This window comes from Bombina bombina, chromosome 6, assembly GCF_027579735.1.
Source record: "Bombina bombina isolate aBomBom1 chromosome 6, aBomBom1.pri, whole genome shotgun sequence".
NCBI lineage: Eukaryota > Metazoa > Chordata > Amphibia > Anura > Bombinatoridae > Bombina > Bombina bombina.
In genome coordinates, this window is record NC_069504.1 from 617461058 (window position 1) to 617475826 (window position 14769).

Sequence of the window (14769 nt, forward strand, 5' to 3'; positions counted from 1 at the left end):
GCTGACAGTTTTGGCCACATAATTTACTTAGAGTTGAAGTAACCAAGGTCACATTTTATAACGTAGTCTCAAATTCAATTATTTTCTTCCAACGTGTTTGACTTAAAAATAATGGCTGTAAATATTTTCCTAAACAGTTTGTAAATTGCATATTTACAAGATCTCTTTATTTGATTGTTTGTAAATTCATCAAATAAAACAGTATACTAAGATGTTAAAAAAAAGGAAAATTATTTGATGTTCACAAATATAACCTATAAACATTTGGTATGAAGGACTCATGACTGAGTGTGTTTATTGGGAAATGTTGCAATACTGACCTTTTATTTTTTCACTTCATAGATATCGAGAAAGTAATAACATGATTAAGAAAAGGTTATAAACCTTTTGTTTACAAAGCCTGAAACTCATCAAATTTTTCACCAGAACATGAGACTGTTGAGGCTGAATTTGTAATATATAGTTCAAAGCCCTTTTTCCACTAATAAATCATTTTATTTGAAATGTGAAAATTTCTCTCTTGTGTGTATCACAACATTTCCCGCTGTGGCAACAGTTAATACAATTGATAGGGAGTATTTCTATTTGGTAAGGTTCATTTATAAATACTTTTTAAAGCTTACCAAGCATAATTTCAATTTACATTTTTTTTTATTTCTAAACTAATTAATTATGTGTTTGCACATTCTAAACCCCATGCGTACCTCCATTTTAATTAAGGCTGATTAGTTTCTAATTGGATGGCTTAAATAGTATGTGCACTTCTAGTAATGAATGCATCTCTAAGGAAAAATCAAGCAAACTGGTATATGTTTTCCTTTATAGCAATTCATTGTAAGTGCTAAGTTTGTACAGTAATCAACATTTTTCTATGCCCAGTGATGAATCAATTTTGAGCACTGACTGGTCTATTGTCCTAGGTAAGTGCCATAATATTATATCAGGTAAAACACTTTGCATGCAAAATGGGGCATAATCATCACTGCAGCACAATCCATACTGTTTGCATTTTTGTACTTGTATTACAAACACATATTTATTTTATGCTCAGTAGTTTAGTGAACTATTCATGTTGGATAGTGCAGGTGCGCAATTTCCCTCAGATAGTAGATTTCTATGAGGATCCACGCTAAAATTTATGTCAGATAGCATTTGAGTGTAATGACAATGGAGAGCAAACATTCTGCTCAAGTAGTTGAGTTTTGGTTAGGTTCTTTGCTATATACCTTCCATGTTTTTGAGCGCATAATAGCTAACAATAACTTGTTTCCCAAAAGCATAAGAAGAGAAAGCATATTTTTCAGATTACACATGAGCACAAACTGTTGACCACGACTTGTAACACTGGTGAAATGAGTACTCTCCTACCGCTTCCCTTGAAAGTATAGGGTGCACTATATAAGTATTAAGGGCCTTATTACCAGTGAAGCTGTATTTAACACTACTGCTCGCTTGCTAACTCCGCTAGAAGTATGTTTTTGTGTGCATCGGGTAGCCCTCGTATTACAAGTTAAAAGTTAAAAGTTTGTGCTTTAACCCAATGTGTGCAAAAAATGAACTTCAAGATTGCGTTACCATGTTCCCTCATAAGAGTCAACAGAGCAAAAAAGTGAAAAAAATCAAACAACCTAACATTGCAAACACAATTGCATGATGACCATGAAAATATGAATATTTTACATTCCAATGTTCTTCACATAGCAGAATATGTTCTATTTATTCTTTCATACATACATATTTCTACATATATCTGATGGTATTGTGGCACAATATACATCTATATCTATCTATCTATCTATCTATCTATCTATCTATCTCTATCTATCTATCTATCTATCTATACATATATATATGTAAGAACAAAAGAGTAGCAGGATGGCGCTTAGTGCAACAGAGTGTTAGAAAAACTGATATTATTCAGTCTACACAGTATCATAAAACCAGGACAAAAAAAATAAATAAATAAATAAAAAAATAAAATAAAATACAGTCAAAGTAAGGATGAATACATATAAATGAATACACAGTCCAGAAATGCTGCAACACATTAGTAGATGTTTATAACTGTATCTTCATGAATCTCTCCCCCTTGGATGTGCACTTACTTAAAGCTACCTCAATCATATGAGGTAAGGATGAAACAGTATCACTGAGAGGCTTGGTACCCCCTGAAGTATGGATCAGCTGGATTAGGTTTCTTAATGTGCGAGCTCCAATAGTAAACCCCTTGTCTGTGTTCAGAATTCAAAGTGCCACTTGTAATCTTGTACTCTCAGGTAGATGGGATCTTTCGATCTCAATCACCGTTATGCAAAGAAAACCAAAAAAGAGCACATAGTGTAAAACCCTTTTAATGAACACTCACGTAAAAACAGGTTGATAAGTTCAACTCACATTTAAAATCCTCAGCACATGAGGTATGGAGACAGCACATAAAATAAATAGAGCATGGAATACGCTTAATATACAGACACGTTGATTTCCTCAATTCTCTATTTCACAAATATATGTAAAAAGTTCAGACCCAAAAGTATCCGGTATATCAAATGGGGGTAGTCCTTCCCATTAAACATTAGTAACCTTACGCGTTTCGAAGGGTTAAATCCGTATAGGTCCCTTCTTCCTCAGAGGTTAATGTCTAGCTGTGAGCCCTCGCCTTATATAGAGCCCAAATACTGCGATACTATTCATCCGTTTATACTCAATATAATTAATGCATTCACAAATAGTAAGTGTAAATTAATAATGAATATATTACCATATCAGTGCAATATGGTAAAAATAGTGAGTCCTAAAACATTATATTATAAAAGCTTATTTTAAAAATGCTTATTTTTAAAAAGGGGATATCCATTTTCTTAAAACCTTAAAATAAGGACCATTTTTATACACATATGCATTTGATACACCACATATCTATAGGTTATGTGGTATTAAATATGTTAAAAGGAGCATGGTCTAGTGGGGTGTAGAAAGCTTATTTTATTTTATTGTATTTTACAGATAGGTCTACGTGTACCTATAGGAAGGCTGCAATGTCAATATCAACATTTAGTCCAGCAGGGGTTCTGGTTCCAATTCTGAACACAGACAAGGGGTTTACTATTGGAGCATTGTTCGGCTGATCCATACTTCAGGGGGTACCAAGCTTCTCAGCGATACTGTTTCATCCTTACCTCATAGGATTGAGGTAGCTTTAAGTAAGTGCACATCCAAGAGGGAGATTCATGAAGATACAGTTATAAACATCTACTAACTGTGTTGCAGCATTTCTGGACTGTGTATTCATTTATATGTATTCATTCATACTTTGACTGTATTTTTTAATTTTTTTGTCCTTGTTTTATGATACTGTGTAGACTGAATAATATCAGTTTTTCTAACACTCTGTTGCACTAAGCGCCATCCTGCTACTCTTTTTTTTCTTATGTTCTCATTATTAGAGGTGTGAAGGGACTCCTCTTGCTATAAGGGACTGGCTGCTGGTATATCCAACAGAGATAATAGTACATAGAGGTGCCCTATTTAGAGGTACTTGATTCTCTTTTTAGTAGCGCTATAGGGTGAGCTAGGGGCCTTTCACCCCTCCTCTCTACTTTTTTATTCATATATATATATATATGTATATGTATTTTAAAAAAAAATCAAATATATTCCCCTATGTGAAGAATGTTGGAATTTGAAATATTTACAGTTAATACACAGTATAGCACTTTATTAAATATGAATATTGCATAAATAAGATTTTGCATGTCTTCAGCTGCTTAAAGACAAAGGGTTCCAATGCACTTATATATATGTCTATGTTTTTATCTAAAAAATCAAGCGCACAAAAGAACTTCTCATAGTGCAATAAATTTTAATACAATTAAAAGTTCACAAAAGATAAATATCCCATACAAATGGATACTCATAAAAGAGCCCTCAATCAAATGAGGTAAGATGCAGGCACAGGTGTATAAGTTAAATATGCAACTCCTTCTGGCTTGTTGTAATCCAAAACGCTTGTCCCTCAGGCTTGCAACATATATAGTTGTCACTACTGAATAGTAGCAATTACAGTCGTCAATACCAAATTAGTTGCAGAGAAATACATAAATGGTCAAATACCTAGGCTTGCCATAGTTGCCACACATTCATTGATAGTGTAATGTGTCTTCAGATATGCCTAATCGGTATATTTACCAGATCGCTGAACAAACAAATGTTTGTAAAAAACGCCAGATGTCGAGCATCGACGTGACGTAAGGTGGGCGTGGCCTGAGACTTTTGGCAGCCCACCTTACTACTGACATTGATATACAGGCCAGAGCACGCCCACCTCTATGTCACAATCTATTCGGACCAATTGTGTTTAATAAACACTTGTTATGTATGGCTTACACTGAGGTGAGACAGCTTCTTAATGTCAGTTCTCGCTCTTACTACAATGCTTACATACTACTACTGAAACATTTCTTCTATATTGGCTTTTCGGATGATAATATGCCCTAATCCACAACAAAATAAAATAAATATGCAATTATAACGTATACCTTGTTAAATAATTAATTAATACATTACATCCTGTAAAAATGTGAAAATACATAAACTGCAATATAAAAACCCTAGAATCGCACTATTGACATATAAATACAGTGCAATACATAAAAAAATATATATTTATAATATAAACATATATACATATTTGAGATCTACCCCTTGGGGTCATATATTTCTGAGACTGTTCTGAAATTCCCAAAGATCCAGAAATAAAAGGCTTAAGAATACAAAAGAGCAAAATACCAACATCTGTGAAGAATGTACAGAAGAGTCATTCCCTAATTTACTAACATTGATTCATGCCTGTTGTTAAATCTAATCCACATTTGTGACATTGATATACTGCTGTTATTATGTAATGCCTCTTTATAAAAAATAAATAAAAATATACATAACAATAATAATTGAAGTTATACTACTATTTTTAAAAATATAAAATTATTTTTAAAAATCCATAAATAATTAGGAGTAAGCTTATAACTCAAAAAGCGCCATAGGTATATTGTTTCAAAAATGTTTTATTCCCAAATCTGATTAATCAAATGTGATGTGACCTCTAGATTATATCTACAAATCCCTAAGGTAAAACTCTTTATACTGTACACATTTTATTTATGTTAAATCATGTCTATATTTGAACCATGATTAATGCATAATTATGTAAATTAAATTAAGAACCACACTATTACACCAAAAAGGCCTCGATGTCCACCTCCCTATTCATTTCTAGGGTTTCCAGAGTTTGTAAACAGTGTATCCAGAAGGTTTCTCTCTGTCTTAATAATAGGAATAACCTATTCCCTTCCCTTTCATCAAAGACCACCTGTTCTATTGCTATGAATCTGAGGCCAGAAATATCATTACTGTGAAAATCCCTAAAATAGTCAGTGACACCATGCACCACATTTCCCTTCTCAATATTTTTTAGATGTTCCATTACTCTTCTTTTAATAGTTTTTTTAGTCCTTCCTATATATTGTTTTTTACAAGGGCATTCTAACATATATACCACATACTTGACAATTCATAGTATGTTTGATCTCTGTTTTTTGTCCATTAGAACTAGAGGTAATGTGTTTGTTATCATGGTGAATTATCAGACAAGTACTGAACCCTTGCTATTACACTTAAAGAAACCTTTAGCTGATTTATTAAGCCAATTGCCTTTTCCATTTTTGATGTTTTCTCTTAGTTTGCTGGGTGCCAGAATTTCTTTAAGATTTTTATTTTTTCTAAAAACTACTCTGGGTATGGGGTCCAAGGTTTTATTTAAAAGGAGATCCTGTAATAGGACATGCCAATGTTTCCTAATTGCTTCTTTATTCTTTGTTGATGACCTGTTGTATTTTGTTAGGAAAATATTCTTCTGCATATTTCCTTGTTGTTTCTCTTTTTGGCAGTCCAACAGAGTTAATCTATCTAAATTATTCGCCTTTTCATAACCTGTTTCGATAATTTCATTTCGATAACCCTTTGCTCTAAATTTATTTTTCAATTTACTTGATTCTTGTTCAAAAGCAATCATATTAGAACAATTCCTTCTGACCCTCTGGAACTGTCCGAATGGAATGTTATTTATCCAGTTCTTGTGATGTCCACTAGAGGCTTGCAAGTAGCTTTTTGAATCTGTATCCTTGCTGTATAGGTTAGTGATGATACATTCCTGTTTTGAAGATAAAACTATATCTAAAAAATCTATTTGTTTCTCGTTTTTCTGGGTAAAATTTAAGTTCTAGTTGTTGTTATTGACATACTGAAAAAATGTGTCCCCCAACTTCTCATCTTCATTCCAAACAATTATTATATCATCTATAAATGTTTCCATAGAATGATATTGACAATGTCTTGGTGGGGACTGTTGTTCCAAATAAAATTATCTTCCCATGATCCCATATATAAATTTGCATAATTGGGGGAAAATAGAATTGATGTTCGAAAAGAAAATAATTTTTCTTTAAAATAAAATTAATGGAGTCTAATAAAAGATGTCTTTTTTCTATTGGTAGATGGTCATGTTTTTGAAGAAAGATAGCTACACTTTCAATTTTTTGGTCATGGGGGATGCAAGTATATATGGATGTGACATCCAAGGTTATCCACCTATAACCTGGTCTCCACACAATTTTTTCCACCACCTTCAAGATATGTGGTATATCCCTTAAATATGATTTTAATGATAAGACCATTGGCTTGAGAAAACTGTCCACAAATTGTGACAGATTGTTGGTTAAAGAACCAATGCCTGATATTATGGGTCTTCCTGGATGTTTTTCCTGATTCTTATGGATATTTGGCATGTGGTAAACAATTGCCACCCTGCATTTATCCTGAAGCTATATTCCTCCTTTGTAATTGTCTCTCCTGCCAAATAGTCATCTAGAAGGGATTTCATTTCTTTTATAAATTAATTAGTAGGATCTTGTTTTAATTTCTTGCAGGTTACCACATCACTTAGAATGTTAGTTACTTCTGCAATATAGTCTTCCCTATTTTGTATAACTATACTGCCCCCCTTGTCTGCCTCCCTTATCACTACAGCAGGGTCATTAATTAGATTGAATAGCACTTTCTTCTCAAATTTATTCAAATTAGACTTCTGTTTTTCTTTGCTTTCAAATGATTTACATATATTGGTAAGATCTTTCTCTACCAATTTATAGAACACAGGGATAAAGTTCCCCTGAGACTGAACTGGGTAAAACACTGACTTTGTAAAATATTTAAAGTATAATCATCTAGACCATCCTTCCAACAGTTTTGACCCATACTTTCTGTTTCTAAGGAGATTTCTAAGGAGGAGAGTGGCAGATATCTATCCCCCCTGGACCAACCTCCCATTTCCTTGACAACTTTGCTGCCTGGCTTCCTCACTTTCTCTCTACAAATACACCTACCATAATTCTGGGGGACTTCAACATCCCCATTGACAACCCATCTGCCCCTGCTGCCTCTAGACTTCTCACACTTACTAATTCCTTCGGCCTCTCACAATCCACCCTATTCCCTACCCACCAAGATGGACACTTGATTGATCTGGTATTCTCCTATCTCTGCTCTCTCTCTGATGTTGCCTGTCACTCATTTCCCATCTCAGACCACCATCTGCTCACCTTTAATCCTAATATACATGCTAAACCTACTTCCCCCTCGCCACCGCACCAGTAGAAATCTGCACACTGTGGACCCTCCCCAACTCTCCAATCTTATTTAAATATGCCTCCCCCACACTTCTACGATATCCTGCCCTGACCTTGCTATAACCCACTATAACAATAATTTTTCCACTGCATTTGACACTCTTGCTCCGCCCCAACTTTACAAAGCTCCACGTTGTGAGCTCCAGCCTTGGCATTCCCAACAAACATGCCACCTACAAAATTGCTCCCACACTGCTGAACGTGTCTGGAGGAAATCCCGCTCTGAACCTGATTTCATGCACTATAAGTTAATTCTTTACTCTTACACCTCTGCCCTTCGCTTAGCTAAGCAAATCTATTTCTCTTCTCTTATATCCACTCACTCTTTAAACCCTAAAAGACTCTTCTCCATTTTCAACTCTCTCCTCTACCCACCTGCACCAGCCCCCTCATCTGCATTCAATGCTCAAGACCTGGCTGACTACTTTTTCAATAAAACACTTACCATCTGAAGAAACATCCCAACACAAACCTGCAATCTCCCAACTTTGCTCCCAGTCACCCCCTCTGCCACTCTCTGCACCCTCTTCCCAACCACTGAGAGTGAAGTGGCTTACATTTTGTCTTCCTCACACCTCACTACCTGCCCACTTAACCCTATTCCGTCACATCTAATTCCTCCTCTGTCTCTCACCCTCACTCTGGCGCTTACTCACATATTCAACCTATCCCTTTCTACCGGCTCATTCCCTGCCTCCTTCAAACATGCAAAGCTCACCCCCATCCTCAAAAAAACCTCCCTTGACCCTAACTTTCCTGCAAACTACCGCCCCATATCACTGCTCCCGCTAGCTTCAAAGTTCCTTGAAAAGCTAGTTTTCAATCACATAACCCAATTCCTGTCCTCCAACTCATTGCTCGACCCTTTGCAATCTGGCTTCCGTCCCAACACTCAACTGAGTCTGTCCTCACCAAGGTTAACAACGATCTCCTTTCTGCTAAAAACAAAGGCTACTACTCTATACTCATCTTACTTGACCTCTCTGCTGCCTTTGTCACTGTTGACCATCCCCTTCTCCTACGGACTTTCAGCTCTCTTGGGCTCTGTGACACTGCCCTCTCCTGGATTCACTCTTATCTCTCTAACAGATCGTTCTCCATCTCTTTTGCTGGTGACTCCTCCTCTCTATTGCCTCTGTCTGTTGGAGTACCTCAAGGCTCTGTCCTGGGTCCTCTACACTTCTTCACTGGGTAAACTTATCAACAGCTATGGCTTCAGCTATCACCTCTATGCTAATGATACCCCTGCACTCTATCCTTCTGTAAATTCTCACATCAGCAACTGCTTATCTGGCATTTCCTCCTGGATGGCCTCTTACCACCTGAAAATAAATATGTCCAAGACTGAACTACTTCTAATCCCCCCCTCTAACTCTACTCTAGTTTCTTATTTTTCCATCACTGTTGGCGGCATCACTATTTCCCTATCACCCCAAGTCCGCTGCCTCGGAGTCACGCTTGACTCAAATCTGTCCTTCATTCCCCATATCCAATTGCTCTCTTCATCCTGCTGCAACCACCTACGCAATATCTCCAAAATTCATCCGTTTCTGAGTGCTGAAACTACTAAACAGCTAATCCACTTCCTGGTAATTTCCCGACTTGACTACTGTAACAACTTACTAACTGGCCTCCCTCTCTCCCTTCCAATCCATCCTAAATGCATCTGCCATGCTAATCCACCTCTCTCGATGCTCTGTTTCTGTCGCACCTCTCTGTGAGTCCCTTCACTGGCTCCCCATTCACAGCAGAGTTAAATTCAAAATTCTTACCCTGACCTACAAAGCCCTCACCAAAACTGCCCCACCCTACCTGTTCTCACTCATCAACAAATATACTCCTGCCCACCCCCTAAGATCCAACAATGACCTGCTTCTTGCATCCTCTACCATCACCTCCTCTCATGCTAGACTACAGGACTTCTCTCATGTGGCACCAACCCTCTGGAACACACTTCCGAAAGCTGCCAGACTTGCCCCTAACCTCTTCTCCTTTAAACGTTTCCTAAAGACCTTTCTGTTCACTCAACTAACAGTTGCCCTCATCTATCTCCTCACTAATTTCATTCTCACCTTTGCAGTCCCCACCTCCTGTTTCCCATCCTTCTACCCATCTATATTGTAAGTTCCCACGGTAATAGGGCCCTCAATTTCCCCTGTATCTGTCTGTAAAATGTTTTTTTTTTTTGTATTGTTTCTCCATTGTACTGTTATCCTTGTACCCATGGGCAGTGCTGCGGAATCTGTTGGTGCTTTATAAATAAAGAATAATAATAATTAACCCTTGTAGAGTATCCATATCATTTTCATTTATTTGATTTTCATTTTTTCCTATATTCTTTTGAAAGTGTCTAGTGAGTGTTAGTTTTCTAATAAATCTATTAAGATCTATAAAAAGTTCAAAAGAATTGGGTCCCTGTATGGGAGCAAAACTGAGTCCCTTTTTCAAAAGGCTCAATTCTGTATGATTCAATTCCTTTTTCGATAAATTAAATATTTTGGTATACTCCTGTTTTAGTTCTATTTTCTCCTTTTTGTTTCATATAATTCTTCCTCCTCGCTGTCCTCATCAGACTCTATAGGTCTTTTTTGCCCTACTGTCTTGTGCATGTAGTGGGTTATTGGTGGTGTATCCCCCCAAGCTCTCTCTATTGGCAGTCTGGTTGGCTTTTCTCGCTTGTCTAAAAAAGATGAGGAAGCAGACGAGGATTGTGCGGTCATGTTATACTCCAAATTTATATCTCTGCTTTTATCATATTTTGGTGCATCTTTCCCCTTTTTGATAAAAAAGTGTGTATTTCCATTGCTATTATGTTGTTGTTGATGTGTATCTTTAGTTTGGAAGTATCGGGACACATTACTTTGTTTGTCTTGATGGCCTATTCTTTCCTCATAATTGGAGTTTTTTCTCCAATTTTGGTTCATATTATATCCTTTATTTTTATTTTGAAATTTCTCTTTATGTGTGTTTTTCTCTTTAGGTTGTCCGTTAATATATGTTTTTTGGTATGAGTTATACTCTATTTGGTTTAATTTTGGTTCCCCCCTTCCCATCTTTCTAATAAAGGGTGCTTTCGTTGTTGTTTGTATCTCAAAAACCTGATCTGTATCTACAGATCCCCTATATGGAGTTTCCATGTCCATCACATTACTCAACTCTTTATATTTCTCCTGATTTGTTTCTTCTAAATATTCTAGCCAATCTCTTTTTAATTTTCTATACAGGCGTGCTCTGGCTTGTATATTAATGTCAGTAGTAAGGTGGGCTGCCAAAAGCCTCTGACGAAGCGGATCCTCCATGAAACGTGTTAGACCACGCCCACCTTACATCATGTCACGTCGATGCTCGACATCTGGCAGTTTTTTACAATCATTTGTTTGTTCAGTGATCTGGTAAATATATCGATTAGGCATATCTGGAGACACATTACACTATCAATGAATGTGTGGCAACTCTGGCAAGCCTAGGTATTTGACCATTTATTTCTCTGCCACCAGTTTGGTATTGATGACTGTAATTGCTACTATTCAGTAGTGACAACTATATATGTTACAAGCCTGAGGGACAAGAGCTTTGGATTACAACAAGCCAGAAGGAGTTGCATCTTTAACTTATACACCTGTGCCTGCATCTTACCTCATTTGATTGAGGGCTCTTTTATGAGTATCCATTTGTATGGGATATTTATCTTTTGTGAACTTTTAATTGTATTAAAATGTATTTCACTATGAGTAGTGGTTTTGTGCGCTTAATTTTTTAGATAAAAAAATTACTACTGGACTTGGATTCAAACCTGAGGGGTTCTCTGTCAAGCAGCCAGTAATTCTTGTGGATTACCAATTTTAACAAGAGGAAAAGACTCAATGATATTTATGAAATATCAATTATCTTATCATATTGATTTTTTATTATTTTTTTAATAATTATTCTGTGTGTGCGCAGCTATTATCAGTAAGGAACATACGGCTAGATTTAGAGTTTTGTCGGTAAGGACCCGCGTAGCTAACGCTGGCTTTATTCTGGCCGCACCTTTAAAATAACTCTGGTATTAAGAGTCCATATAATGTCAGCGTTAGGCTCCAAAAAAGGAGCGTAGAGCATATTTAACGCAACTGCAACTCTCGATACCAGAGTTGCTTACGGACGCGGCCAGCCTCAAAAACGTGCTCGTGCACGATTCCCCCATAGGAAACAATGGGGCTGTTTGAGCTGAAAAAAACCTAACACCTGCAAAAAAGCTGCGTTCAGCTCCTAACGCAGCCCCATTGTTTGCTATGGGGAAACACTTCCTACGTCTGCACCTAACACTCTAACATGTACCCCGAGTCTAAACACCCCTAACTTTACACTTATTAACCCCTATTCTGCCGCCCCCGCTATCGCTGACCCCTGTATATTATTTTTAACCCCTAATCTGCCGCTCCGTAAACCGCCGCTACTTACATTATCCCTATGTACCCCTAATCTGCTGCCCCTAACACCGCCGACCCCTATATTATATTTATTAACCCCTAATCTGCCCCCCACAACGTCGCCTCCACCTGCCTACACTTATTAACCCCTAATCTGCCGACCGGACCTGAGCGCTACTATAATAAAGTTATTAACCCCTAATCCGCCTCACTAACCCTATAATAAATAGTATTAACCCCTAATCTGCCCTCCCTAACATCGCCGACACCTAACTTCAATTATTAACCCCTAATCTGCCGACTGGAGCTCACCGCTATTCTAATAAATGTATTAACCCCTAAAGCTAAGTCTAACCCTAACACTAACACCCCCCTAAGTTAAATATAATTTAAATCTAACGAAATTAATTAACTCATATTAAATAAATTATTCCTATTTAAAGCTAAATACTTACCTGTAAAATAAACCCTAATATAGCTACAATATAAATTATAATTATATTATAGCTATTTTAGGATTAAGATTTATTTTACAGGTAACTTTGTAATTATTTTAACCAGGTACAATAGCTATTAAATAGTTAAGAACTATTTAATAGCTAAAATAGTTAAAATAATTACAAATATACCTGTAAAATAAATCCTAACCTAAGTTACAATTAAACCTAACACTACACTATCAATAAATTAATTAAATAAAATACCTATAATTATCTACAATTAAACCTAACACTACACTATCAATAAATAAATTAAATACAATTCCTACAAATAAATACAATGAAATAAACTAACTAAAGTACAAAAAATAAAAAAGAACTAAGTTACAAAAAATAAAAAAATATTTACAAACATTAGAAATATATTACAACAATTTTAAACTAATTTCACCTACTCTAAGCCCCCTAATAAAATAACAAAGCCCCCCAAAATAAAAAAAATGCCCTACCCTATTCTAAATTACTAAAGTTCAAAGCTCTTTTACCTTACCAGCCCTGAACAGGGCCCTTTGCGGGGCATGCCCCAAGAAGTTCAGCTCTTTTGCCTGTAAAAAAAAACATACAATACCCCCCCCCCAACATTACAACCCACCACCCACATACCCCAAATCTAACCCAAACCCCCCTTAAATAAACCTAACACTAAGCCCCTGAAGATCTCCCTACCTTGAGTCTTCTTCACCCAGCCGAGCCAAATTCTTCATCCAAGCGGAGCAAGAAGAGGTCCTCCATCCGGTAGAAGTCTTCATCCAAGCGGGGCAGAAGAGGTCTTCCATCCAATTGAAGTCTTCATCCAAGAGGCATCTTCTATCGTCATCCATCCGGAGCGGAGCGGCAGCATCCTGAAGACCTCCGACGCGGAACATCCATCCTGGCTGACGACTGAACGATGAATGACGGTTCCTTTAAATGACGTCATCCAAGATGGCGTCCCTCGAATTCCGATTGGCTGATAGGATTCTATCAGCCAATCGGAATTAAGGTAGGAATATTCTGATTGGCTGATGGAATCAGCCAATCAGAATCAAGTTAAATCCGATTGGCTGATCCAATCAGCCAATCAGATTGAGCTTGCATTCTATTGGCTGTTCCGATCAGCCAATAGAATGCAAGCTCAATCTGATTGGCTGATTCAATCAGCCAATCAGATTTTTCCTACCTTAATTCCAATTGGCTGTGTAGGTGTAATTAGTTTAAAATTGTTGTAATATATTTCTAATGTTTGTAAATATTTTTTTATTTTTTGTAACTTAGTTCTTTTTTATTTTTTGTACTTTAGTTAGTTTATTTAATTGTATTTATTTGTAGGAATTGTATTTAATTTATTTATTGATAGTGTAGTGTTAGGTTTAATTGTAGATAATTATAGGTATTTTATTTAATTAATTTATTGATAGTGTAGTGTTAGGTTTAATTGTAACTTAGGTTAGGATTTATTTTACAGGTATATTTGTAATTATTTTAACTATTTTAGCTATTAAATAGTTCTTAACTATTTAATAGCTATTGTACCTGGTTAAAATAATTACAAAGTTACCTGTAAAATAAATATTAATCCTAAAATAGCTATAATATAATTATATTTTATATTATAGCTATATTAGGGTTTATTTTACAGGTAAGTATTTAACTTTAAATAGGAATAATTTATTTAATAAGAGTTAATTTCGTTAGATAAAAATTATATTTAACTTAGGGGGGTGTTAGTGTTAGGGTTAGACTTAGCTTTAGGGGTTAATACATTTATTAGAATAGCGGTGAGCTCCAGTCGGCAGATTAGGGGTTAATAATTGAAGTTAGGTGTCGGCGATGTTAGGGAGGGCAGATTAGGGGTTAATACTATTTATTATAGGGTTAGTGAGGCGGATTAGGGGTTAATAACTTTATTATAGTAGCGCTCAGGTCCGCTTGGCAGATTAGGGGTTAATAAGTGTAGGCAGGTGGAGGCGACGTTGAGGGGGGCAGATTAGGGGTTAATAAATATAATATAGGGGTCGGCGGTGTTAGGGGCAGCAGATTAGGGGTACATAGCTATAATGTAGGTGGCGGCTCTTTGCGGTCGGCAGATTAGGGGTTAATTATTGTAGGTAGGTGGCGGCGACATTGTGGGGGGCAGGT